The 26,632-nt window shown below is 39.2% G+C and overlaps 1 long non-coding RNA gene across 6 annotated transcripts in view; it reads right to left on the bottom strand.

Moving 5' to 3' along the window:
* Nucleotides 1–26,632, bottom strand: part of LOC147578204 (uncharacterized) — a 192,728-nt gene that overhangs the window by 83,009 nt on the left and 83,087 nt on the right. Inside the window, exon 3 of one of the 6 annotated variants that reach the window (XR_015254925.1) lies at nt 10,051–10,750. The exons of 4 other annotated variants lie outside the window; for them this stretch is intronic. This is a non-coding gene — a long non-coding RNA (uncharacterized LOC147578204). Of the gene's footprint in view, nt 1–10,050; nt 10,751–13,038; nt 13,378–26,632 lie in introns of those variants that run through there. One more of the 6 variants, XR_015254930.1, reaches the window with a different exon arrangement.

Here is a 26,632-nt window from a genome sequence, read left to right as displayed (position 1 = left end):
TCATTACAGTCTCATAAAAAAATTTTTTTTTAAAACCCCACCAAAACCAAACCAAAAACTATCCCCAGTACACAGCTGCTATTTAAATTTCTAATTACCAAGGCAAATTCATCCCACTGAGTGTAGCTACTTTTTCAACTAATATAATTTGTCACTCACATGCACCTAGCATCTCAGCAGCCTCCCAATTTGTACCCCCAACCTGCAGCACAATCAAAGAAAAATGTGTGATGTGCTGCTCCTCTCATCCTGATTCTGTGCAGCTATTCTTGTGTTATTCATTTATCTGAAGCTATTTTGATTTGACAAGCAGGAGGAAAATTAAGAAGAGTGCGTATTTATCCCCCCAAAGCAGGTCTATTTTAAAGAAAACCACTCTCACTTTTAAAACCATAGTGCAATTATACATGAAAATAAATATATATTAAAAGGAACAGGTCATCTCTTTCATCAGTAACCTTTCACTGTAAATATGAATTTCATTTCCTGGGACTCAAAGAAAATAATGCTTTAATTCATGAGGGAGGGAGGCAGGAAGGGAGGAAGAGAGGGAGGGGGGAGGGGGAGAGAGAGAGAGAGAGAGAGAGAGAGAGAGCAAGAGAGGAAAAGAACATTACTGCCACCTCTCGCTCACTTCTCTAGAAATGAGAAAACGTCCAGGAAACCTGGCACTTGCCAAAGGTTCACAGAGACAGTCTGACTTTTGTTTTTACTTCCATGACCTTTGCTGGGTCTCAGTGCAGTCAGACCAACTTTGCATATATATTGACACTATGGAAACCACACAGATAAGCTTTGGGTTTGGTTTGTATGCTGTATTGACTTTGGCACTTGACAATGATACACATATTTTCCTGTTAGAGCTCCCAAAGGCTTTGTTCTGATCTTGAGTTGCTGGTCTCTTTTATTCAGCTTTTGCATTTCACCATAATTACTTCAAAATGCATGTATTTTTAAACTATTTATTTTTCTGCTTAACTATAGTTCAGTTTTGTGTTGGAGTGCATGGTAGGAATGCTGGCTTTAACAGAAGTGGGGAGGATTCTGTGCAAGCTGGGAAACACACACTGTATTGCTGAGCTTCCGCAGGGACACAAATAGGGGAACCTGGGTCTCTGGAGGAACAGACCCTCAGAGGGTCACCCTCTGAGATACAGACATTCTCTATTTCTACCCAGGAGTTTCAGATTGCTCTGTGCCTTCTCTGATTGTCTGGTCCCTCCTATCCTTCTGGCAAGATACCATTTACTTCAGTTAGTTCCCACCTCCTCGTATCACAGGGGACAGAGTATACACTCCTGGAACTCTACAGAAAGACATCTCAGGAACGACAATTTTGAAAAATCTGGTAAATATATTCTAATTTTGAAATTGTGGCTGCTGTGGACTGAATATTTGTGTTCCCCCCTCCCCCGCCCCCACTGCCCAAATTCATATGTTGAAGCTTAAATTCCCACTACAGGGCGTTTGGAGGTGGGGCCTTTGGGAGCTAATTAGGTCATGAGGCTGGAGCCCTCATGAATGAGATTGGTGTTCTTATGAGAAGAGACAGGAGAAAGATGATTTTTCTCTTAGCCATGTGAGGATACAGCAAGAAGCAGCTGTCTCCAAGACAGAAAGCAGGACCTCGTCAGACACCAAATCTGCTGGCACCTTGATCTTAGACATCTTAGCCTCCAGAACTGGGAGAAACAGATTTTTATTGTTTAAGCCACCCAGTCAATGTCATTTTTATTATAGCAGCCTGAGTTGAGCAAGGCATAAAAAATGAAATTTACCGTTTTAACCCTTTTTAAGTGTACCATTCAGTGGCATTAAGTGCATTTACAGTATTATGCAACCATCGGTGATATCCATCTCCAGAACTTTTTCCTCCCAAATTGAAACTCTGTGCCCATTATATAATAACTTCCTATTATTCCTTTCTCCCATCCCTGGCAACGACCATGCTACTTTCTGTCTTTATCAACTGGACCACTCCAGGTACCCCATATAAGCGGAATCATACAATATTTGTTCTTTTGTATCTGACTTATTTCACTTAGCATAATGTCCTCAAGGTTCTTCCATATTGTACTATGTGTCAGAATTTCACTCCTTTCTAAAATTCAGTAATATTGCTTTGTTTTGATAATAGCTATCCCAGTGGATGTGAAGTGGTATCTCATCGTTATATTCTGACTTTTGAATAAAATAAAGTGTGTGGCCTAAATTTCCAATTGTTCTTATGAAAGATTTGAACTCACCACTGACAATGTTATAGCAAAAAGAGTATTTTATAGGCTGCTTAACATGGTGTCATTTTACTGGAGTAAGTGAATAGTTAAAGAATGATTAGCTAAATAGCTAAAAAGAACCAGGCAAGATAGATGAATATGGGAAATAGGCTTGAAAAGTTACTTTCGTAAAATGCACAGGACTTCATGTCATAATTGGATTAGAAGATGGAAGAACATAGAATCTCTTTCATGTTTCTTACATGGGCAATTGATAGATGATAGCGCTATTTATCAAGATGTGAAAAACAGGGGTGAGAGGACTGCTCTGGGGAGAGGGAATTATAAAATATGCTGTGTGTCCAGACGGACATGTTCAGTACGTACCTGAGTCTAGCAAACCAGAGAAAGCTGAGGGAGATGAAGAAATTTTGGAGTTATTAGCTTATGGTGAGGCCATCGGCTTGGAGATCTCCTCAATGTGCAGGCTGAGAAGGGATGGCAAAGGACAGATCAGTGGGATGCAACAGTAGCTGGTGTGGACAGAGGAAAAGTAAGAAGGAATGGTTACAGAGTGAGGAGAGATGGTTCCATGGAAATCAGGTGGAAAAAAAAAAAATTAGCCCAGAGTGTCAAAGGTTGCAGACTGATTAGATAAATAAATAATGAAAACTGCCTACTGGATTTGGCACCTAAGGGCCACAGGTAACATTCATAGAGCAGTTTCAGTTTGGGGGCGGGGTAGGAGCCTATGGGGATGGAAAGAAAGTGGAGAAAGCAAATAATACAGTTTTTCAAGAGGCCCAGGAGCAAGTAGGAGAAATTCAGGATGGAAACTTGAGAAATGCACTTTTTTTTTTTTTTTTAACTGAGAAAGACTTGACCTTGTTTACAGGCTAAAGGGGGAAGAGCTGAAGAAGAGAAGGAGGCTGAAGGCACAGGAAAGAAAAGAGACAGCTGATGGATCCAAGTCCTCAAGGAGGTGGGAGGGAATGAGATCCCCAGCACAAGTGGCTGGATAAGGATGAGGTTTGAAACTTCTTTTGGAGCAGGGAAAAGAGGCTAGGTTACAGCATATGCAGATAATGCTTGTAGAAGTGGGGGGAAGGGCAGGAAGTTAAGAGCATTCATGCTTGATAAATAGCCTTTGTGAAATAGGAAGTAAAGTCATCTACTAAGAAAGGATGATATTTTGGAAAATCAGTATGGTAGAATAGTGTTGTACATGTTGAATGAGGTAAGAATTTACAGTAGAAAGAAACTAATGTAATAGTCTAGGCGTGAGGTTATATGGGACTTAAGTGGAGTGATGGGCAACGGGGTTAGAAAAGTGAGATAGGTCTCATGCTCCTTCTCCTCATATTCTTCTGAAAGTTAGAAGGATTACTTTTCTTCTGATGAACAAATCCCAATAGACAACACCCATGCCAAGGGAAATGCTAAATGACACCAATATTTTTAAATATCCAGGGCTAGAACAAAGCATCCTTGGAGTAATTATACTTTCTTTTTTTTTTTTAAGTTTATTCATTTATTATTTCTGAGAGAGAGAGAGAGAGAGAGCGCGCGCGCGCGCACACACACACACACACACACACACACACACACACACACACAAGCAGGGGAGGGGCAGAGAGAGAGCGAGGCACAGAATTTGAAGCAGGCTCTAGGCTCTGAGCGGTCAGCACCCAGCCTGATGCAGGGCTCGAGTTCATGCACCGTGAAATCATGACCGGAGTTGAAGTTGGATGTTTAACTGACTGAGCCACCCAGGCACCTCAAGACTTTCTAAAGACAAGTTGTTATTGCAGAGATGCATATCAATATCAACTGCCCTACCTATTCCAATCTTTGAGCTGTTGGTCTTAATTTTCTCTTTCTCTCCCTCTCTCCTTCTCCTCCCCCTAACCCCCACATTCTTTTTTTTTTTAAGTTTATTTATTTATCTTGAGAGAGATTAAGAGAGAAAGAGAGGGAGAGAGAGAGAAAACACGATGAAGGGAGGGGCAGAGAGAAAGGGAGAAAGAGAATCCCAAAAAGGCTCTGCGCTGTTAGTGCAGAAATGAACTTAGGGCTCAAACTCACAAATGGTGAGATCATGACCTGAACTGAGATCAAGAGTTGGAGTTGGTCACTTAACTGACTGAACCACCCAGCTGCCCCCCCCCCCCACCAAGCCCCCACATTCTTTCTTTGGTACATATACACAGAAAGTAGAACAATAGAGGAACTAGGGTAAAGGCACAAAAGAGCCTGATGCAAAACCCTATGTAAACCAGAAATAAAGATCATGATTATGAATAACTCATTTTTTAAAATTGTGGTAAAATATACATAACATAAAATTTATGATTCTAAAACTTTAAAAAATATATATTATTTTTGGAAGAGTGCAAGCATGGAGGAACAGAGAGAGGGGAACAGAGGATCCAAAGCAGGCTCTGCACTGACAGGCTGACAGCAGGGAGCTCAATGTGGGGCTGGAACTCAGGAACCACAAGATCATGACCTGAGCCGAAGTCTGATGCTCAACCGATTGAGCCACCCAGGCACCCCTACTATTCTAAAACCTAAGTGTACAATCCAGTGGCATTAAGTGCATTCATGTTACAGTGCAACCAATAACACTATACATCTTCAGAACTTTTTGATCATTCCAAATTGAAACTCTGTACTCATTAAACAATAATTGCCCACTCCCCCTGGCCCCTGGTAACCACTTTCCACTCTCTGTGTCTATGAATTGGACTCCTCTAGATACCTTATATAAGCAGAATCATAAACTATTTGTCCTTTTTTTTCTGGCTTACTTCATTTAGAATAATGTTTTCAAAGTTCATCCATGTTGTACCATGTATCAGGATTTCATTCTTCTTGAAGGCTGAATAACATTCCATTTACATATACAACACATTGTGTATATCCACTCATCCATCAAAGGACAATTAAGTTGTTTCCATGTTTTGCCTATTATAAATAATGCTTCTATGAACATGAATGTACAAATATTTGTTCTAGTCCCTAATTTCAACCATTTTGGATATAGATCTAGAATTGCTGGGTTATATGATAATTCTGTTTGATTTTTTGAGTAACCACCATACTGTTCTCTACAGTAGTTGAACCATTTTATATTCCCTCCAGCAATGCAGAGTTCCAATTTCTTTACATCTTTGCCAACACTTTTTATTATCTGTTTATCTGTTTTTAAATGTTTATTTATTTATTCTGAGAGAGAGAGAGAGAAAGAGAGAGAGAGAGAATCCCAAGCAGGCTCCATGCTATGAGCCCGGAGCCCAACACGGGGCTTGATCGCAAGAACTGAGAGATGATAACCTGAGCCATAATTAAGAGTTGGATGCTTACCAACTGAGTCACCCAGGCACCCCTGTATGTTTTTAATAATAGCCATTCTTTTTTTAAAAAAATTTTTAATGTTTATTTATTATTGAGAGACAGAGAGAGACAGAGCATGAACATGGGAGTGGCAGAGAGAGGAGGAGACACAGAATCTGAAGGAGTCTCCAGGGACAGAGCCGGACACGGGGCTCGAACTCACAAACCCAGCGAGATCATGACCTGAGCTGAAGTCAACCTCTTAAATGACTGAGCCACCCAGGCGCCCCTAATAATAGCCACTCTAATGGGTGTAAAATGGTATCTCGTTATGGTTTCGATTTGCATTTCCCTAATGATTAGTGATGTTGAGCATCTTTTCATGTGCTTATTGGCCATTTGTACATTTTCTTTGGGGAAATGTCTATTCAAGTCTTTCACCATTTTAAAACTGGCTTGTTTGGGTTTTTTGTTAGTGAGTTATAGGAGTTCTTTATATATTCTGGATATTAATCCCTTGTCAGATATACGATTTACAAAAACTTTTCCCCATTTTGTGGGATGCCTTTTCATTCTCTTGATAGTGTCCTTTGATGCACAAAGCTGTAAATAGTTCATTTTTGACCCCAGTGGATACAAAGTGGTGTATTAAAAGAAGCTTCTGAAATAAATTTGAAACAAAATCTCTAGTCATCATCTATTTATTGAATATCTTCATGCTACTGAATTAAAGAAAATTTGCACTGAAAAGGCACAACCTCTTATAAAAATTTCTGTAAATGTGGAACAACAAATTCATTCATTCATTCATTCATACACCGAATGAATATTTATTGAGCCCGTATTTTTCCAGGTCTCCCTTGTCACATGTCATTGGCAAAAGATTACAAAGGAACCATCTTAATGATCTCCTTATTAGGACACAACTATTCTTCAGTCAACATGAAGCAAGTTATGTGTCCCAGGCTACTGATGCCTCTAGACTCTGTCTTCCTGGATTTTCTTATTCTGGCAATAGGATATGATAGACTGAGGAGAACAATGGCCAAGAATCCAAATAACCTAACTTGTTTCTATCATGATAAGTCCTGTAAAGGACATTTCACTATTAATCCTCCTTTCCAGAAATACTGACACTCAACTAGCATTGAAAATCACAGAAAGCTAGCCTATGTTTTTCACCCTTGCAGATGTCTGACTTGACTACATGATAATCTGTTTTATCCTATAAAAGTACAACACGCTGGGCAGGAACCATGCTCCTTCTTACAATATCAAAAAAGTCACATAAAAATCTGGATGTCCAGCTTCTCTTGAAAAAGTGTATCTGACAACCCTCAGCCCACAATCTCACCTGTTAAGAAATGGATAGTGCTAAGGAAGAGTTGTCCTTTGTAGATATTCACCACAGTCTCTGTTACTTCTTATTGTGTATAGGTATTTCTTTCTTTTTCTTTTTTTAAATGGATGTCCATTTGTCCATTCATTCGTGCTGAGTATCCACTCTAGGGAAGCCATTGTGTTAAGCATTAAGGATTATTAAACATTGCCACTGGACAATTTGCTCCAGGCTTTTAGGGAATAGGATAAAGCAGAAAACAGATCTGGCTGACCCTGGTCAGGAAAATTAAACTGCCTCTAAGTGCAGCCTTTCTTAACAGAGTGACAAGCATTTCAAACTGAAATATTAGGCCCTACCTCGTTGAGCACTGATCTTGAAGTTGGGGTAGGAAGAAAGATACAGTGTCAGGGTTCTTATGAAATCCTCCCATTTGCAAGAGGCTTCCCAGGTAAGTGGATATACAGGTCCAGTTTCCAGAGAGAAAGGACAGGCAGTAAAGATATTAGGGTTTTAAACAATAAGAGTTGTTGTTGGTGGTGGTGCTGGAGGCGATGGGCAGTACATTCACAGGTGGGGCTGAAACCACTGCTGGTTGCTCCATTGATAAAGATTAGGCCAAGGAACTGAGCAGAGCTGAGCCTGTAAAACTGAAGGCTCTCAGTTCTTATACTTGAGAAAGATAAGAGAAAGGCATAACTGATTTAATAGACTTGTTTATGAACTACTAGGTATCACAGAGAAGAGAGTTCCCCCTGACTTGGGGGACTGAAGAGGTTTTTCCAGAAATGACATTGTAACTATTTTAATCTTCAAGGATTAAGTCAGCGTTTCACAGATTGAGATGAGGTTAAAAGAACAGTCATCCAACATATAAAGATGAATACATTAGGGACTTACTTCAAGTAGCACAGTCTTATGGGGAGAAAAATATATAGAAATCATTAGAATAAATTAAAATTAGCACAATAATATAAATATTAATATAAAATAAGAAGGCAACATAACAACAAGAGCAAAGAATTCTTCTAGTAGGAGGGAGGGGAGGAGGTTCATTCAGAAGATTTCACCAGATGGTGAAGATCACTTCCAGGAGTTCATCAGGCAGATTGTGAAGACATTCCAAGCTGAAGATGGTGTGTGACTGAGCATCGAAACTTGAAAGTACATTTCAGAGAGCTACAAACAATTCATCATTGCTGAAGCTAAAGGTAAGAAGAAGGAAGCAATGAAGATAAAGCTGCAGAAAGATGAGGGCTGGAAAACTTGGCAGGTTGGAAAAATGCCAAATAGTCTGCAGTGGCTGGAGTGTAAGATGCGTGGGAAAGAATGGTTGTTGCTAATGTTGTGAGACAGTATAGAAGGGATTGTTAAGGCCAATGTATGTTATGGAGCTGCGGTTTTTAAATTTTTTAGAAGTACAGTCCCCTTTAAGAATAGGTTATTTCTGGGGCGCCTGGGTGGCGCAGTCGGTTAAGCGTCCGACTTCAGCCAGGTCACCATCTCGCGGTCCGTGAGTTCGAGCCCCGCGTCGGGCTCTGGGCGGATGGCTCAGAGCCTGGAGCCTGTTTCCGATTCTGTGTCTCCCTCTCTCTCTGCCCCTCCCCTGTTCATGCTCTGTCTCTCTCTGTCCCAAAAATAAATAAACGTTGAAAAAAAAAAAAGAATAGGTTATTTCTGAGGACCCACTCCCAGAAACTACAGAGGATCATAAATATCCTGAAGTCCACATATTGTTCTCCCAGGGTTCTCAGGTCTCAGTTAAGAACCTTGCTTTAAAGAGGTGCTTCCAAACCTTTTAAGTAAAGCCCCTCCCCCCCCCAATAACCAGTAATATTTGAATAGTATACTGGGGTCATCAGAAGGAACTGCTTTAGGTTAGAGGCAATGTCCCAAAGGCTATAGTGATCTTGTCACACCAGTAACCCATTCTAGTGAACTATGAACCACTAAGGGTTTCCAAGTAGAAGAATGAAATGATCAGTTCTGCATTTACAAAGATAACTCTAGTAGCAAGGTAGAGAGTAGACGGGAGGAAATCACATCAGTTAGAAGTTTTCCTAGAAGAGCATACAGAAATGGCTGTAAAGGCTTGTCATGTAGCATTGGTGGATGGGAGTCTAGACACTTTTAAAGACAGAACTAAAAGACCTGATGCCAGTGATAGCTTCAAAATTTCCACACAGAAGGAGCATGATATCCATTGGGTTAGCAAAAGGAAATAGGAGATTTGCAGAACCACCAAATATGTTTATGTAGATAGTTTACTACACAAGTGAAGTCTTACTGGTATGTGCAAAATGATTTACCTGAAGCTCATGTTGTTTTAAAAAATCAAATCTAGGGGCGCCTGGGTGGCGCAGTCGGTTAAGCGTCCGACTTCAGCCAGGTCACGATTTCGCGGTCCGGGAGTTCGAGCCCCGCGTCAGGCTCTGGGCTGATGGCTCAGAGCCTGGAGCCTGTTTCCGATTCTGTGTCTCCCTCTCTCTCTGCCCCTCCCCCGTTCATGCTCTGTCTCTCTCTGTCCCCAAAATAAATAAACGTTGAAAAAAAAAATTAAAAAAAAAATCAAATCTAAGCATGATAAAAATCATTTAAGTCCTATTAACATAGATGTTTCAGAAGATTTTAGCCTGTTGAAAGGCAACTTGATAAGCAATATTGTTTAAAATGTTGTTACAAACTAATTAAAGAGTCTGATAAATTTCCATTTTAGATATTTTATGTCTTATAAATCCTTCTAAACACTGGCTCATGAATATAAGGGTTTTTTTTTTCTCCCTACATCATCATATTTTAGCTTTATCTGATCAAAAGGGTGGGGTTCATGATCCACAGTAACCACTAAGCTGCCTAAGAAGAGGCAGCAGCATGGTGTGTGAAAATCATTTAGGTATGCAGCAGTGAGTATAAATCGAATAAATTATGTTCAGTGCTCTGGTATTTGATGCTGTGAAGTTTAATAATCTAGTTAAAAATATGTCTACCGAATTCTGCTCCTGCATTATTATTTTTATTTGTCACCATGGAGGTACCATAGGTGTGATTTTTTTTTTTCTAAATAAAACTGTTGAGGGGATTTCCTACCTCTTTTCTCTTTTGCTCTCTAAAACAAAGGTTTAGAGATTTTTTTTTCCATAAATGATTACATGGGTACTCTGAATTTTAAACTGCTTTATTTTTCTACAGAAATCAAAACTATGGTCACATTTCCTTGAACTCTGGCAGTTGAGAACTCAAGGGACCCTCAAGGAGCAGAGTGCAGCTTAGGAAGGGAAGGACTGACCGACCACACTGCTCTACAAACCTGCTCTGTGCAGTTATCTGGTGTAGGCAGCTGCTGTACGTTTTGTGCACAATTCACTTGAAGACAAAAAACATGCTGAAGTCAGATGCATGGGAAGGTGAAGCTGAACACGTCAACCAAAAGAATGAGTAGGAACTATTATACATCTCGCTCAGAGTGAAAAAAAAAAACAAAAAAACAAAACAAAACAAAAAAAACACAAGCAAGAAAATAGAGTGGTTTCAGAGATTCCCACCCACTTTACTGCCGGAAGGAAACCCAACCCTCAGAGACCCAGAGAGGAACGCTGAGCTGGATGGATTCTCCAGCACAGAGAGCCAACACCTACAGAGAGCGAATTTGCATAGGTATACTGTGCGTGCAGCACTTCCTCCGCTTATAAAAGCTGTTGTAAACTGGTGCTCCTACGCCAAGCTAATTGTGGCTGCCCTACATGTGACTAAAGAATCAGAGAAGAGAGGGGTCCCCAGACAGAAGGAAGTAAGACACTGCTTCTCCAGCCAAGGCTGATGTCCAGAACAGTTGCAAAAATATTTCCCAGGAGCTCGTGTCCTATCAAAAAAAAAAAAAAAAGGGTCTGAAAAATCTATAGCCTTTACACTCTAATATTGAGCTAATTATCACGTGCATTCCTAGGTTTTCCAAATTTGCCAATATCATGCCATGGTTGAAAGCAAATTTTCATTACAGTATCTGAGCTGACCTAAAATAATTTACCTCGGCCTCAGGACAGGATTAACTTCCATCAGAAATTCTTGGTGTTGGTGATACAATAAATTTCCTAAACGGATATTCTTAGTAGCAGTGAGATATTAGACCTACATTCATAACTAGGGAGTATATAACTAGTAAGGGTACAAGCTGTCAATGTATCATAGCCAAATCATGATTTCACTGCAATGGGAACTCAAGTTCAGTTTTTCTCCTCTTTTCTGGTCCTATTTACAGCATGACCTGAAAGGAGATCAGCCATCATAGTCAATAACACAAATAAAGATCTGATTTATTTATTTTTATTTAAATTTTTTAAAAGTTTTATTTATTTATTGTCAGAGAGAGAGACAGAGACAGAGAGACAGAGACAGAGAGCATGAGCAGAGGGGCAGTGAGAGTGAGAGAGAGAATCCCAAGCAGTGCAGAGCCCAGTGTGGGGCCTGAACTCACAAACCCTGAGATAACGACCTGAGATGAAATCAGGAGCCCGGAGGCTTAACTGACTGAGCCACCCAGACGCCCCTGACTTATTTTATTAAGAAAAGAGAAATAAGGGGGCCTGGGCGGCTCAGCTGGTTAAGCATCTGACTTCAGCTCAAGTTGTGATCTCATGGTTCATGGGTTTGAGCCCCACGTCAGGTTCTGTGCAAACAGCTCAGAGTCTGGAGCCTGCTTCAGATTCTGTGTCTCCCTCTTTCTCTCTGTCCCTCCCCCACTCACACTCTGTCTCTCTCTCCTTCAAAAATAAACAGTAAGTTTTTTTTTACTTTTTAAAAGGAAAAGTAAGATTTCATTTCCCTAAGTTGTATGTTTCTAAAATCTTCATACTGTAGATTTGTGTATTAAAAGATTTAATGCAATATTATTGCAATATTATAAGTGTAATTTTTTACTGTAAAAAGAGAGACCTAGAAATATAGTATGTGATATATACAATTTGAATTTTATCTTTTTCCTGACTAGTGAAGAATTATCTATTATACATTTTACCCAGGAACTCAGGATATTCTACTTAAAAACAATTTTTTTTTAACTTTTTAAGTAGTCTCAACACCCAATGTGGAACTCAAACTCACAACCCCAAGATCAAGTGTCCCATGCTCTACTGACTGACCCAGCTAGGCGCTCCAGGATACTTTACATTTGTTTTAATATGACAAATATGATCCTTGGTTAAAATTATCATCTATTAAGTAACTCCACAGTATATAACTGTGAAGAGGACTAGGGAAAAAATGACCATGAGGGAGTCTGAAATATTAGGTAGACTGGGAAAACTATGATATTTAAAATCTGCAAATAGGGGCGCCTGGGTGGCGCAGTCGGTTAAGCGTCCGACTTCAGCCAGGTCACGATCTCGCGGTCCGGGAGTTCGAGCCCCGCGTCAGGCTCTGGGCTGATGGCTCAGAGCCTGGAGCCTGTTTCCGATTCTGTGTCTCCCTCTCTCTCTGCCCCTCCCCCATTCATGCTCTGTCTCTCTCTGTCCCAAAAATAAATAAAAACGTTGAAAAAAAAATTAAAAAAAATCTGCAAATAAATAAAAACTTTTATTTCATCCGATTATGTCAATCTTCTTTCTCAATATAGCTAAATTCATAGTTGAAAACAAACACACACGTATATTTATATATATGCTAAATTTTGGTAGAAACTACAAAAACTTGAATCAGATGTGTTTTTTACCACTACATTTAGGAAATAAATGGTTCTGATTGAATGAATCTCCTAGTTTATTGAGAATAAGAAAACTTTTTTGTTTTGATCTATGTAGTGGGAAACTTAGCTAACATATATTACTTTACCATCTTCCCTTAGTAGGAAGAATATGACGACCATGATAAATGACCGTGGATCTTAGAATGCTGAAGATTACTTTCACTTTTTACTTTTACTTTTTTTTTTTTTTTAATTTTTTTTTTCAACGTTTATTTATTTTTGGGATAGAGAGAGACAGAGCATGAACGGGGGAGGGGCAGAGAGAGGGAGACACAGAATCGGAAACAGGCTCCAGGCTCTGAGCCATCAGCCCAGAGCCTGACGCGGGGCTCGAACTCACGGACGGCGAGATCGTGACCTGGCTGAAGTCGGACGCTTAACCGACTGCGCCACCCAGGCGCCCCTTTACTTTTACTTTTAAAAGTAAAACTGGCCATCATAGCCAGTAACACTTTTACTTTTCCCCTTTATTAATTCATTCATGTGACAAACACTTACTGGACATCTACTCTGTGCCAGCTCCTATGCCAGGCAAAAGCTCTATCTGATGGTCATTACACCTGCTATAGAAAGGTATGGACAACAGAGTTCCACATGTAGAAATTCCAAGTTACTACCCTGGAAACTGTTCTTAAAAATTCTTATCAGCTTGTGGTGCCCAGGTGGCTCAGGTGGTTAAGTGTCCGACTCTTGATCTCAGCTCAGGTCCTGATTGACTCAGGGTTGTAAGTTCATGCTGGGTGTGAAGCCTGCTTAAAAAAAAATTCCTATCAGCTTGTTTTTGGTAATATCGAGATTTTGCCTAAAAGCTTACAATCTCTTTTCTCTGCATGCTCTTAAAATAAAATCTGCTTAATTGCACTTCCTGGTTAATCACATTTTTTACTGCAGTACAAGATATTTCTATAAAGCAATTACTACAATGCTATGGGAACCAGAAATTGTTTACTCTTGTATGACTGGCAGAAATGCATTGTGTAACCAGCAGTCTTTTTTCACTATCTATGTGAAGAAGCCGTCTCCTGAGAGAAAGGATAGGCAGTGTGATACAGAAACAGTACCACCTCAGGAGTCAGACAAACCTGACAGTTTGACTCTGCGTTAAGTTCTTCACTTGAGTCTTGGTGCCCTTACTTGCGAAATAGAATAATACTGCCTAACTTAATGTTATTCTGAATATTTGAGAAGATAAGTCATTCGACAGATATTCACCAAGTGCTTTATCCTGAGAGCAATGGAGAATCGCTATAAGGTCTTAAACAGAAGAAGCAACATAATTAAACATGAACTTTGGAAACAGAACTCTGGCTGCAATATGAGGAATGAATGAGGGTAAGGCAAGATTGGAGGGACGGAAACCAATCAGGGACCTGTCATTATTCAGAAATGAGTGTAGCCTTCGTTGAAGTAGAGGCACTGAGGATGAAGAGAAGTAAATGGGTTTGAGCACTATTACGAAATTAAAGGTACAGCATAGGGAGTGTAGTCAAAGGTATTTTAATAGTGTCGTATGCTGGCAGATTGTAGCTACACTTGTGAGCATACCATAACATACAGATTTGTCGGAATGCCTATGTTATATGCCTGAAACTAACATAACATCATGTGTCAACTGTACTCAAATAAAAAAATGAAGAAAGTAGTATCAAGAAGAGAGGGTGACATGTTGCATGTGGGTGGCAAGAGTTGTTTGTTTGTTTGTTTGTTTGTTTGTTTGTTTGTTTGTTTGTTTTTTACTGCAGGAACATGTTAGTGGATATCTTGGATCTCTTGCTTGGATATCTGAGTGGATGGAGGTGCCGCTAACTAGAAGAGAAAACACTAGAAAAGCAGCAGGTTGAGAGAAAAGTGACAAATTCTGTTCTGGACAGGTAAGGTCTTCTGAGAGGTGCCTGTGGGATGCCCAAGTAGTGATATACACCATCAGGTTGGAAATACAGGTCTGGAGATAATTCAGAGGAACATGACAAAAAATAGAAACTGAGTCTCAATCCATTACTCAACAGATCTCTTACATGGTTGAGGACATCTTTGCTTCCCCCACTGGCCTGGAAACATCCACTGCTCATGGACCATGAGCTACTTATTATAATGCAGCGTAAGTAGTTCATCTTTGGAAGTTTTAGCAACCCCTTATGCGACCTGGATGACCTGTCTAGATTCTGTCTCAGCCTCTCAGTTTTCCAAATGTCATTCAAAAAGAATCATTCTCTTGTTTCATTTTCAGTGGTCTATATATTATTTTTCCACTGTGATTTCTGAGAACTTCATACTTCTGAAACTCTTTTCAAGATGTGCTTAAAATATGTACCTACTCTCCCTCATGCTAGTTTTGCATATAGCTATTGAGTGTACCATGCTGCTGTCTCATAGGTATACACTGTACTTCATAATTGAGGAGGAGCGTTCAAACCAGAGAAAACACGAGCATCCCTAAGAGAGACTAGTGTGCATTCCCAGCCCAAGGTGGAGCCATGGGGCACCGAGGGGACAGTGTATGACCTGACACAGGAGAGGCAGGCAGGGGTAGGAACATGCTGGGAACATGCAAAGATCCAGAGCTGAGAACGTCACTTGTTCAGAGAACTGAAATTTCAGTAATTTGGAGAATAAAGAGGTGGAACTTCAGAAGTATTTGCTAGAAGAGTTTCAGATCAGGAAGGGGCTCCAAAGCTACATGAGGAAGTGTGGACTCTATCCTGACAGCAATGGGAAATTACTGAAGTTTTACACAAGGGAGACTTGAAGTTTAGAAAGCTCACTTTGTGTGCTCCTTCTCCAAACAAACAAACTTTATGTAAAATGTCGGGGGGTGGGGGGGAGTGCTCCTGGGCGGCTCAGTCAGTCAGTTGAGAGTCTGACTCTTGGTTTCAGTTCAGGTCATGATTTCACATTCCTGGGTTTGAGCCTGGCAATAGGCTCTGTGCTGACTGAGAGGAGCCTGCCTGGGGGCCTCTCTCTGCCCCGTCCCCACTCGTGCACACAGTGCATACTCCCTCTCTCTCTCAAAATAAATAAATAAACTTTGGGAAAAAAAAAAAAAAGCTCACTTTGGTTCTCACATGGAGGATGGCTGGATGAGTGGTGGCAGCCAGGGGTCTGTTACAAAATGCCAGATGAGATAAAAAGGTAGCTTAATTTATGTCAAGGTACCAGGGAAAGAAAGAAGTGGATACTTTCGAGAAACACTGGATAGGACTAATTTTCAGTCTGGAATATCTGGATGTGGGTGGGGAGTCAAGGAAGGCTTAAAGCATGACTGTCAGCCAGGTTTCTGGTGTGGGCAACAAATGGAGGCATCATTCTACTCTGTCCCTCTTTCTTCTAAGGAACTTTCCTCTGCCTACAGTTGCCCTTGCACTTTTTTCCTCTGCAGTGGTGACTATAAAAATACTTATGTTGCTAAGAGTCAGTTGATATTAAGTTGATATGGAAGAAAATGCATGTTGCTCCTGTTGCTATTTGCTGCTACTGTTGTTGCTACTGGCTCCACTGATGGAAGTTCTTACCCTAAGAAGTCAGAAGCTGAGACCTGGAAGAGAGTGGTTTCCCTGCTCCGTTCTCCAGGGTGTTTTAAGGAAAGAGCACCAAGGGCACCAAGCCTTATTCCTTAAGAATTTAAGTTCCCGGGGCGCCTGGGTGGCGCAGTCGGTTAAGCGTCCGACTTCAGCCAGGTCACGATCTCGCGGTCCGTGAGTTGGAGCCCCGCGTCAGGCTCTGGGCTGATGGCTCAGAGCCTGGAGCCTGTTTCCGATTCTGTGTCTCCCTCTCTCTCTGCCCCTCCCCCGTTCATGCTCTGTCTCTCTCTGTCCCAAAAATAAATAAACGTTGAAAAAAAAAAAATTAAAAAAAAAAAAAAAAAGAATTTAAGTTCCCTACTCCTGCTGCCAAAGTATAATATATAGAGTCACAGTTTCTTTTAAGTTATCATAAAGTATATTCCTTTAGTCACACAGCTGCAAAATTCTACAAATTGCATTACCACGTAGCAATACCTGTCCTCACCAATTCTAAGATCTGATTTATTGAAACTCAAACCATTTCTAATTCCTCACACACTGACCACAAGCATGAGTCACAACTTTGTTTAACAAGTGTTTTGAAAACTATCATGGCTTAACATAGTACCTTGAAGAGCTTTTTTTTATACTAAAGCCTATCATCTGATATGCTCAGAACATATCAGAACTTTCTTTCAATGCAAAATATTTTTAAATTCAGTTACCCTGAAACTCTTGCTTTTAGTTTGTTAGTAATTCTGTTTCAGACAGGATGTACTTCATTTGAAGAAAAAAAAAGATAGTAAAGGAACTTCCAACAGTTTATTTCTCTGAAACCATTTTAAGAAGTAATAAAGATCCACTCCTTTTTTCCTGAGAACTAAGAATATTTTTTGGTAAATGCCATAAAGAAAATGTCCAAAATTTTATGAAAACACAGTATTTTAGGCTATATTTGTTAATAGATTGTGGTATTTGAACACTTTTAGTGAAGAAGAAAAATACTATAGCAGAATTTTAGGTAAGCCAAGAAACAGAAATAAGTTCATTAAATTGGCTATAGATTTTCCTCTCTTCCATTTTAAAAAAAGTTTATGTCTAGTGTTACGTATCTGACAGGTGCTTAATCAATATATTTTCTTTTTGACTAAAGGTCCTGCATTTTTCAGTCTGAGAAGGCAGCATATTTTTCTTTAATGTTTGCATTGCAACTTGAAGTCACAGGTCTTGTGTTTGTTTATAAACACAATCAAGGCCCTCCTTTTGTCAATCAACACTATTGTCATGAGTCTTCCTTGCACAAAAGCATTTTAAAGAACACAAAATAAATGTTTTCAAGGAGACAACCTAGTTGGAATGCAGCTTTTTGTTGGCCTATTCACTTGTGGGAGAAAAACTAATGAAAACCTCATTTCAGGCCAATGGATTGTGTTATTTATTTATTTATTTATTTATGTATTTATTTATTTATGTATTTATTTGTTTGTTTGTTTGTTTGTTTGTTCTAGGAAGGATGATGTCAGTGATGTTGAAACCAGAAAAAGAAAGGCTTTCTTCTGTGCATGTCCTGTCTCCAATTTTTTATTAAATAGTATTTATGATGAAAATAGTACATGTTCCATGTTCTTATTTCGCTGGTAGAGATGGTCAATACATAACAGGCTAGCCTGGCCATTATTGATGTTTTAAGTAATTTAAGCATTTTCTCAACATGACAGTACTTTGATTCTTTTTTTGTTGTTGTTGTTCTGGGACTGTAACGCAAACAAACCTGATGCACTTTATTTCCACTGACAGCAACTATTTTGCTTTTAGAATCTTTTTACTTTTTATCACTGCTGAGTTACATTGAAATAGAAAATCTGACATTTGCTAAATGTAATACATAGTTATCCCAAATTTTAAATATCAAAAATTAAAGTTATTTTCTTTATTTGGAAAGAAAAACCTTCTAAGTGTTCAGTAGCTAGGAGTAGATTTAAATATATTGTGTAGTTTATATATCCCATATCATTTGGCATTGCCTCCAAAGGATCTGACATTAGAAAATTCCATGTGTCCTTAGAATATTTTGTTATACAGAAATAACTGGGGGTGTCTGGGTGGCTAAGTCTGTTGAGCATCTGACTCGACTTCAGCTCAAGTCATGAACTCCTGTTTGTGAGATCTAGGTACCACTCCCACCCCCCACCCCCCAACTCCCTGCCCCCAACATTGCTGTCAGCGAGAAGCCTGCTTGGGATTCTTTCTCTCCCTCTCTCTCTGCCCCTCCCCTGTTCTCTGTGTGTGTGTCTCTCTCTCTCAAAATAAATAAATAAACTTAAAAAAAACCTGCTGGTTAAGATGATTTCCCCCATTTTAGTCTTCATCATTAGAGTATGTGTTAAAGTGCCTTATATTAGTATTTACCCTTTTTAATAGAGTACTTTTCTCTATAACCTTTGATTTCTCTATTACGTAGTAGATCCTGATGAGGTTTTGGGGTGATGGTGGGGTGGTCTGGAGCTCATGGCCAAGAAAGAATTTTTGAAGACATCTTTGGTGCAAAAAGATAATTTTATTTAAAGCACAGGGACAGGACCTATGGGCAGGAAAAGCTGCATGGGGTCATGATGGGTAACTCGTTACATACACTCAGGTTGGGAGGGGGTCAGGGATAGAGTAAGTCTCTAAGGAATTTTAGAAGCAAGGTTTCCGGGACCTTGAGGGGCTAGCTGTTGCTAGGAAAACACCGTTTATTATCATTTAGTAAAACCTCAGTCATGAGAACCTTCAGATGTATATCAGGGGGCCATAAGCTTGGAGTACGATTGCCAGAATACATCTTGGGGCAGTTGAGGTAAAGGAAGCAAACTTACAGGATCCTGGAGGTTGGGACAATGTTAAGCTAGGACTCTCCTTTGCCCCTAGCAAAGTGTCATCATCGAGGCAGCTGAGCTCTTAGAGGGAGGTCACTCTGCTGATTTCAAGGACTTGTCAATGGTCTGCAGGTGGTAAGGGAATTTAGTTTTTCATTTGCCTTAGTTTCTGACTTTACCATGGCGAGCACTTAAACCCCCTTCCTTTGTTCTTGGGTAGCCAGGAGTGTCCTGGGAATATCACACATATTCCACCTGTGGGGGAGGGGCGAGGGGTGTGCCAGCTTGTATTTTGTCCTCAGCCTGCCCCACACTCCCTCATCAAGCCTAATACCTATCTACTTGTTAGGAGTACTTTATATGGGATTCCTTGCACTGAAAAGATTTGACTAGATGATCTTTCCTAACATTCCACAATAACAAGAAGATTATAAGGTTGTCATATGTTATCTAATTTATTCTCCTAACATTGGTCTGAAGTAGAGGAGTAAGTACACTTATTCTCATCTTATAGCTGGAGAAAAGAGCTGTAATTCTCCCTACATAATGCAAGATCTAGTACCTAAACCCCAGTCTTCTGACTTTCTCTCCTTACAGAATAACCACAGTTGCATATAAACAACTTGTCTATTTTCTGAACCTTCTCAGATGACCTCCCACTTCCTAAACCCCTCAGATCTTTTTTCTCAAGAGTGATACCAGTTCTATAATATGCTGATAGAGGTTTGAAGTTGAGCTAATCATGTGGCTTTAGATGAATCATCAAAGCAAGCCAGTGGGAAAATATAAAAAATAAATTGTAACCTTTGACTCAAAATCTGCTGGGTTAACCATTCAAGTAAGTGATTTATCACATTTATTTGTGATCACTGTCTTAAATCCTCATGACAGTTGGCACCATATATTCTTTTGATAAAACATTACATGTTGGAGTTCTTTATCCCAAATTTAAGATTGAAACATGTAAAAATGGGATTTCCAGGATCAAACGAGCTGCAGACACCAAAATACATTGCAGGATGCTGGGTAAATGTAGTTTTGGCCTAATTTTACAAATATGAACTACTTGAGAAACTGGAGATTCTTTGTGATGAAATGCACTATCTTGCAAAACTTAAACATTATAATAACAACACAGCAGTGTTATTCTCTTATAAATAAAACTTTCTTTGTTAGGAGTTAGTTGTTTTACTATTCCAGGAGATATATCTGGAAAGGGTCTAGTTCACAGTAAGTGCTTGATAAATATTTGTTGAACGAATAAATAGATGTCTCAAGTCTAGAGAGGAGTCTGAAATTCAGAAATAGATTGAGAGCCACAGCTAAAGAGGAGGGAGCTGAATTTATTTATGCCAGATGGATGAAAGACAAGTATGTGGATGAGAATTTCTCAAGAAAGCACCTAAATAAGAAGTATAAACATGGATAGGAGGTAAAATTATTACAACTATATTATGTCATCTAGAACTGGACTTCAGTAAGGTAATCAGTATAAAAGAAATATAAAAATCAGTAACTGTCAGACACAGAAAATAGTTTGGAAAATGTAAAGGAAATTGTGTCATAGATAATATAATACATATGTAAATAAATACAAATAAATGTTACAAAAATATATAGAACTTACTTGAAAAAATTATAAATATCCACTTAGAGACATCAAAGAAGATTTGAATAATGGAGAGCTAATCCCAAACTAGAGGATAAATTTGGCAGTCAAAATTCCAATAGTCCACTATGTACCTATTAGAATGGCCCAAATCCAGAATACCAACACCAAATGCTGACAAAGATGTGACACAACAGGAACTCTCATTCATTGCTGGTGGGCATGCAAAATGGTACAGCCACTGTGGAAGAGTGTTTTGCAGTTTCTTAGAAAATGAAACATATTCTTATCATACGGCCCAGCAATTGTGCTTCTGGTATTTACCCAAAGGAACTGAAAACTTATGTCCACACAGGGGTGCCTGGCTAGCTCAGTTGGTAGAGCATGTGACTCTTGATCTCAGGTTGTGAGTTCCACATTGGGTGTGGAGATTACTTGAAAATAAAAACTTACATCCATACAAAAACCTAGGCATAGATATTTATGGTGGCTTTATTCATAATTGTTAAAACTTGGAAGCAACCAAGATAACTTTTAGTCGGTGAATGGATAAATAGCTTAGAAAAAGAATATAGCTTAGATAACAGAATATTACTCAGTGCCAAAAGGAAATGAGCTGTCAAGCCATAAAAATATGGAGGAAACTTAAATACATATTACTAAGTAAAAGAAGCCAATCTGAAAAGGCTGCATACTGTATGATTCCAACTATATGACATTCTGGAAAAAGCAAAACTATACAGACAGTAAAAAGATCAGTAGTTATCAGGGGTTGAGGGACAGGGAGGGATGAATAGGCAGAGCATAGAGGATTTTTTTGGGCAGTGAAAATGTTCTGTATGATACTGCAATGATGGATATATGTTATTATACATTTGTCAAAAGCCAAATAAACAATACCAAGAATTAACAAGGTACACTACAATGTATAACATCAAGAGTTAACCCTAATATGAACTATGGACTTAGGTGATAATGATGTGCCAATGATGGCTCATTCATTGTAACAAATGTACCATTCTGGTCCTATGTGACGGGAAGGTTGTGACTGTATGTGTGTATTGGGAGTGGGGGTCATGGAGTACATGGAACTCTGTACTTTCCACTCATTTTCACTATGAACCTAAAATTGCTTTAAAAAAAAGTCTATCAGAAGAATTCTAAAGCTTTAACAAGGAACCTGAGTGAAGATTATGATATTTATCTTGTATAGCAGAAGTACCAAAACTTCCAGGAAAATTCTGCAAAGGAAGAATTCTGGGAGTGAAGAATTGAGCAGGGAATTGGTCCTGCAAAATATCAAAGCATAACGTAAAGCTACATTACATAAAATAGTATGCTGTCAGCATAGGAAGAGGCAGATGGAACTCTGGGTCAGAACAGAAAGTCCAAAAAGGGACTCAAATAAATATAAGAATACAGAATACAATGAAAAGAGGCATTTGAAATCATTGGCTCAAAACCAATTTATCATTTGGACATTATGGTGATGGACTAGCCCGTTGGGAAAACAAAACAAAACGAAACAAAACTGAAGCTGATTCCTACCTAATTTTTTAAACCAACTATACATAAATGGATCAAAAAATTTTACACATTATGGAAAAAAACACATAACATAAAATTTATCATTTTAATGTGTATAATTCATAAATGTTTTTATCACCCCAAAAAGGAGCTCTGTATCCAGTCTCTCTCCTCTTTCCAGTCTCTGGCAATCAGTAATCCGCTTTCTGGGCCTATGGATTTGCCTGTGCATTTCATATAAATTTAATCATACAATATGTGACCTTTTGTGTCTGGCTTCTCTCACTTAGTGAAATGTTTTCAGGGTTCGTCCATGTTATGGCATATATTAGTACTTCATTCCCTTTTATGGCTGAATAATATTCTTTTGATTGAATATACCATATTTTGTTTATTCATTAGTTGATGTATCAACAATTTTTTTAAAAATGAACTCCTAAAAGAACTGAAAGAAAGATACTTGAACATTTTATATTTAATTAAAGGATACGGCCTTTAAAACATAAAATATAATTCTTTGAAATAAAACATGTAAATAAGGAGCATTCTGTATAAAGGGGAGAGAGAAGATGTATTCTTCAAAAATGTCAATGTCCTAGGGGCACCTGGGTGGCTCAGTCGGTTAAGCCTCCAACTTCGGTCCAGGTCATGATCTCGCAGTTGGTGGGTTCGAGCCCCATGTCAGACTCCGTGCTGACAGATCAGAGTCTGGAACCTGCTTCAGATTCTGTGTCTCCCCCACTCTCTGCCCCTCCCCACTTGTGCTATGTCTCTCTTTCTCTCAAAAATAAATAAACATTAAAAAAAAGTCTAGGTCATAAAAGACAAAGAAAAGCTGCAGAAAATTTCCAGATAAAAAGAAGCAAAGAAATATAACAATTAAATACAATTCCTGGGGCACCTGGGTGGCTCAGTAGACTGAGGAACAGACTTAGGCTCAGGTCATGATCTCATAGTTTCTGAGTTTGAGCCCCGCATCAGGCTCTCTGCTGTTAGCTCGGAGCCTGGAGCCCGCTTTGGATTCTGTATCTCCTCTCTCTCTGCCCCTCCCCAGCTCACATTCTGTCTCTCTCAAAAATGAAGAAACATTAAAAAAAAAAAAATACAATTCCTGACCCTAGACTTGATTCTGTACTGGAGAAAGATAAGAAGAAAAATTGATTTCTTTAAAAAAATGTTTTTTCGGGGGGGCGGGGTGTCTGGGTGGCTCAGTCAGTCTAGCATCCGACTTCAGCTCAGGTCATGATCTCACGGTTCTTGGGTTCGTGCCCCGCGTTGGGCTCTGTGCTGACAGCTCAGAGCCTGGAGCCTGTTTCAGATTCTGTGTCCCTCTCTCTCTACCCCTCCCCTGTTCACACTCTGTCTCTGTCTCAAAAATAAATAAACATTAAAAAAAATTTAAAAATTTTTTATTATTTATTTTTGAGAGAGAGAGAGAGAGAGAGAGAGAGAGAGAGGGAGCGCACATGCGGGGGAGGGGCAGAGAGAAAGGGAGACACAGAATTCGAAGCAGGCTCCAGGCTCTGGTGCTCAAACTCAGCAGCTGTGAGATCACTACCTGAGCTGAAGTCGGACACTCAACTGACTGAACCACCCAGGCGCCCCTATTGATTTCTAATAGTAATAAGTTTAGTGTATCTGGATAAATAATATTTAATTTTAATTGTAAGAAGCCCAACTCATCTCTTTCATACAATTCTGCCATAGCTCTCCATGTTTCTACTTGGCTTCACAGCAACTCTCTCCAGTCATTTGTCCTCCAGGCCAAATGTATCAAATAAGGATCTAAAAGCAACATAAAATCACTTTTGCAACAATAAAGGGCTCTCAACTGGAAAAAAAAAAAAAAAAGAATCATCCTAGCCTGCATGCATGTGAGAAGATTACATATTTGCACTCCTCATTCCTCTGAAAAAGCTAATCCAAGCTTCATTACCGTCAAGCTTGTGAACATTTACATAAACGATAGGTTTGTTATCACTTATTACTGGATTCAGCAGATTACATGCAAAATGTGCAAAGACACGATTAAAAAATCTTTGAACTTTTAATCAAAAGAGTAAGCAATATTAATTCATTTGGACAAGTGTGATACACATACTTTATTATAATACTATTTTGCATTTGAGATTACCACACTACAATAATTATTCTTCATTAATGAAGGTTTGTTGCTATGTAATTTCACTGTGGCTCTAGGCAATAACATCCTTTCTAGAGAATTAGTTACATTTGCTGTGAAGTTATTTTACAAAAAAAAACCCAAAACCCATATTCTTTATAAAATATAAATTTTACTATCATGGTATTTGATTCTGTAAAGCTCATAGAAGTATCACTGAGAACTATGAATATGGGAAGAATGAACAATCCTCAAATGGAATAAGAAATAAGCTTCAAATTTAAGAGCCTAGTATATTTCTGTATTGATTTTGTGAAGCCAAGAAAGAAAAAAAGTGCCCCAATCTTATTGCTGCCCCACTCTATTAATGGAGATAGATGTAGACATAAATAATTACAACACAAAGAAGGATGCACATTAATGTAACAAAAGAAGTGACATGCTAATTCTTTCTAGAAGGATCCTGGAAGGTTTCATGGAAAAGATATTTGAATTCATCTTTGAAGAATGGGTAAGATCAAGAAGTAGTGGAGGAAAGGAGAGAGGGGGAGCAGGATGTAAAAGGCAGACCTCTGAATGCCAGCCTAAATGGTGAATCTTTATTCTCAATAAATAGAAAGCCACAGCGTTTTGAGTTCCAAAGTAATGAGCAGAGCTATGAGGAATAGCCTGAGGGTACTGTAAAAGGGACATTCGATTGGGAGAAAATTATGGGCCACAAAGTTATTTCAGTGATTGGTCGGTTTGTCTGTCTGTTCCACAGAGAGTGGTCACAGGCTTCTCCAGCCAGACACCATGTTTTCCATCACTTTATATTCCCTGAACTACACGTATATAGCAAATGCAGTTGAGTGCATAGATGAAAGGGAACCAGCTCTTGTCTATGCTAACGGTGGAGGGAATGAAATGAAAGAGGGACACTAAAATCGAGGAGGTGGCATTGTAAAGAGATGGTTGGATACAGACGCTCAGGGAGACAAAGGAATGAAGTCATTACTCAATTTACCCCAATAAAAATTTACTGAGCACTTATTATATGCCAGAAGTGTGGCAGATGTTAAATATACAAATATGAGTTAATACCTGGTCTTTACTATCAAAGAACTAGGGTAGAAAATAAGTCTAGGGGTGACAGTGAAGGAAACAGATAATAATATGATATGCAATAAATATGTGTGTATATACATATAGATGCAATAATATGAGTGGAAAGTTCACAAAAAGTAAAGAAAGAAGGAATTTATTTTGCCTAGGGAGAATTAGGGAAGACTCCATTGAGCAAAGATGGTGGAGTAGGACTTCGAAGAATAAATAGGAGTTTTTAAGGTAAGGGGGTGCAGGAAGCCATCTCACAGAGAGGAATTAACATTTGTAAGTATGTGGAGGTCTTAAAAACCTTAGTGTGTGTGTATGTGTGTGTGTGTGTGTGTGTGTATGTGTATAAGTAGTTTGGAATTGCAAAAGCATGAATTGCAAGACACAGCTGGGAAATAAGAATGAGATCAGAAAGCTAGGTAGGGGATAGGAAGGTTTTGCATTGCAAGATAAGAGTGTGAACTTTATTCTGTGTGTGGATGGGAGTTAGTGAAGGTCTTCGAGCTGCATAGTTATGGACAGATCTATCTACCCTTTATTTTTTTTATTTTTTATTATTTTAGAGAGAGAGAGAGTGCATGTGCAAGTATAGAGGGAGAGAGAGAGAGAGAGGGAGAGAGAGCCCCAACGTGCGGCTCATGACCCTGAGAACATGAGCTGAGCAGAAATCGAGAGTTGGACCCACACCGACTGAACCATCCGGGCACCCCCTCTATCTACCCTTTAGATGAGAAGCAGGTTAACGAAAGCTTGGCAAATGGATGGGTCACAGGGGAGGAGAGTGGGAGTGAGCAGAGAATGGGAATAGTAAAGACACTGTTGCAAGGGTCAAATGAGAGAGAAGGAAATCCTACTAAGACAATTATAATAGAGAAAGACTAGATAGAATAAAATCAAGAGATATTCGGTGATAAAACTGGACAAGCTCAGTGACATGGGATGTGAAAAAGCCAACTCCTAGGCATTTTGACTGAATTACTCAAGTTGAGAGTTGTACTACCCAATGAGGATTTGGTCTGGGGTAGGAGAGCCGGAGGCATCTGTGGCATCATACCCAGGGGCAAGTTTCTAATAGAGAGTAAAATTCACATCCACAACTTTGAAGAAATGTTAGTGCTAGCATTCACATTTCACACATGAACAGATGGTGATATTATTAACCAAGATATGGAATACAGGCTACAGATATGCAATGGTTTAAAATGCAAACTATAATGTTGGGTTTTTGATGGTTGATTTTGATTAGCTGGTGGGATAATCATGTGAATATGTCCATAAGGAGTTTAGAAGTAT

The sequence above is a fragment of the Puma concolor genome, chromosome C1 (genome assembly GCF_028749965.1).
Source record: "Puma concolor isolate L17-30 chromosome C1, mPumCon1.1.hap2, whole genome shotgun sequence".
Lineage (NCBI taxonomy): Eukaryota > Metazoa > Chordata > Mammalia > Carnivora > Felidae > Puma > Puma concolor.
This window is presented reverse-complemented; position numbering and strand designations above follow the sequence as displayed.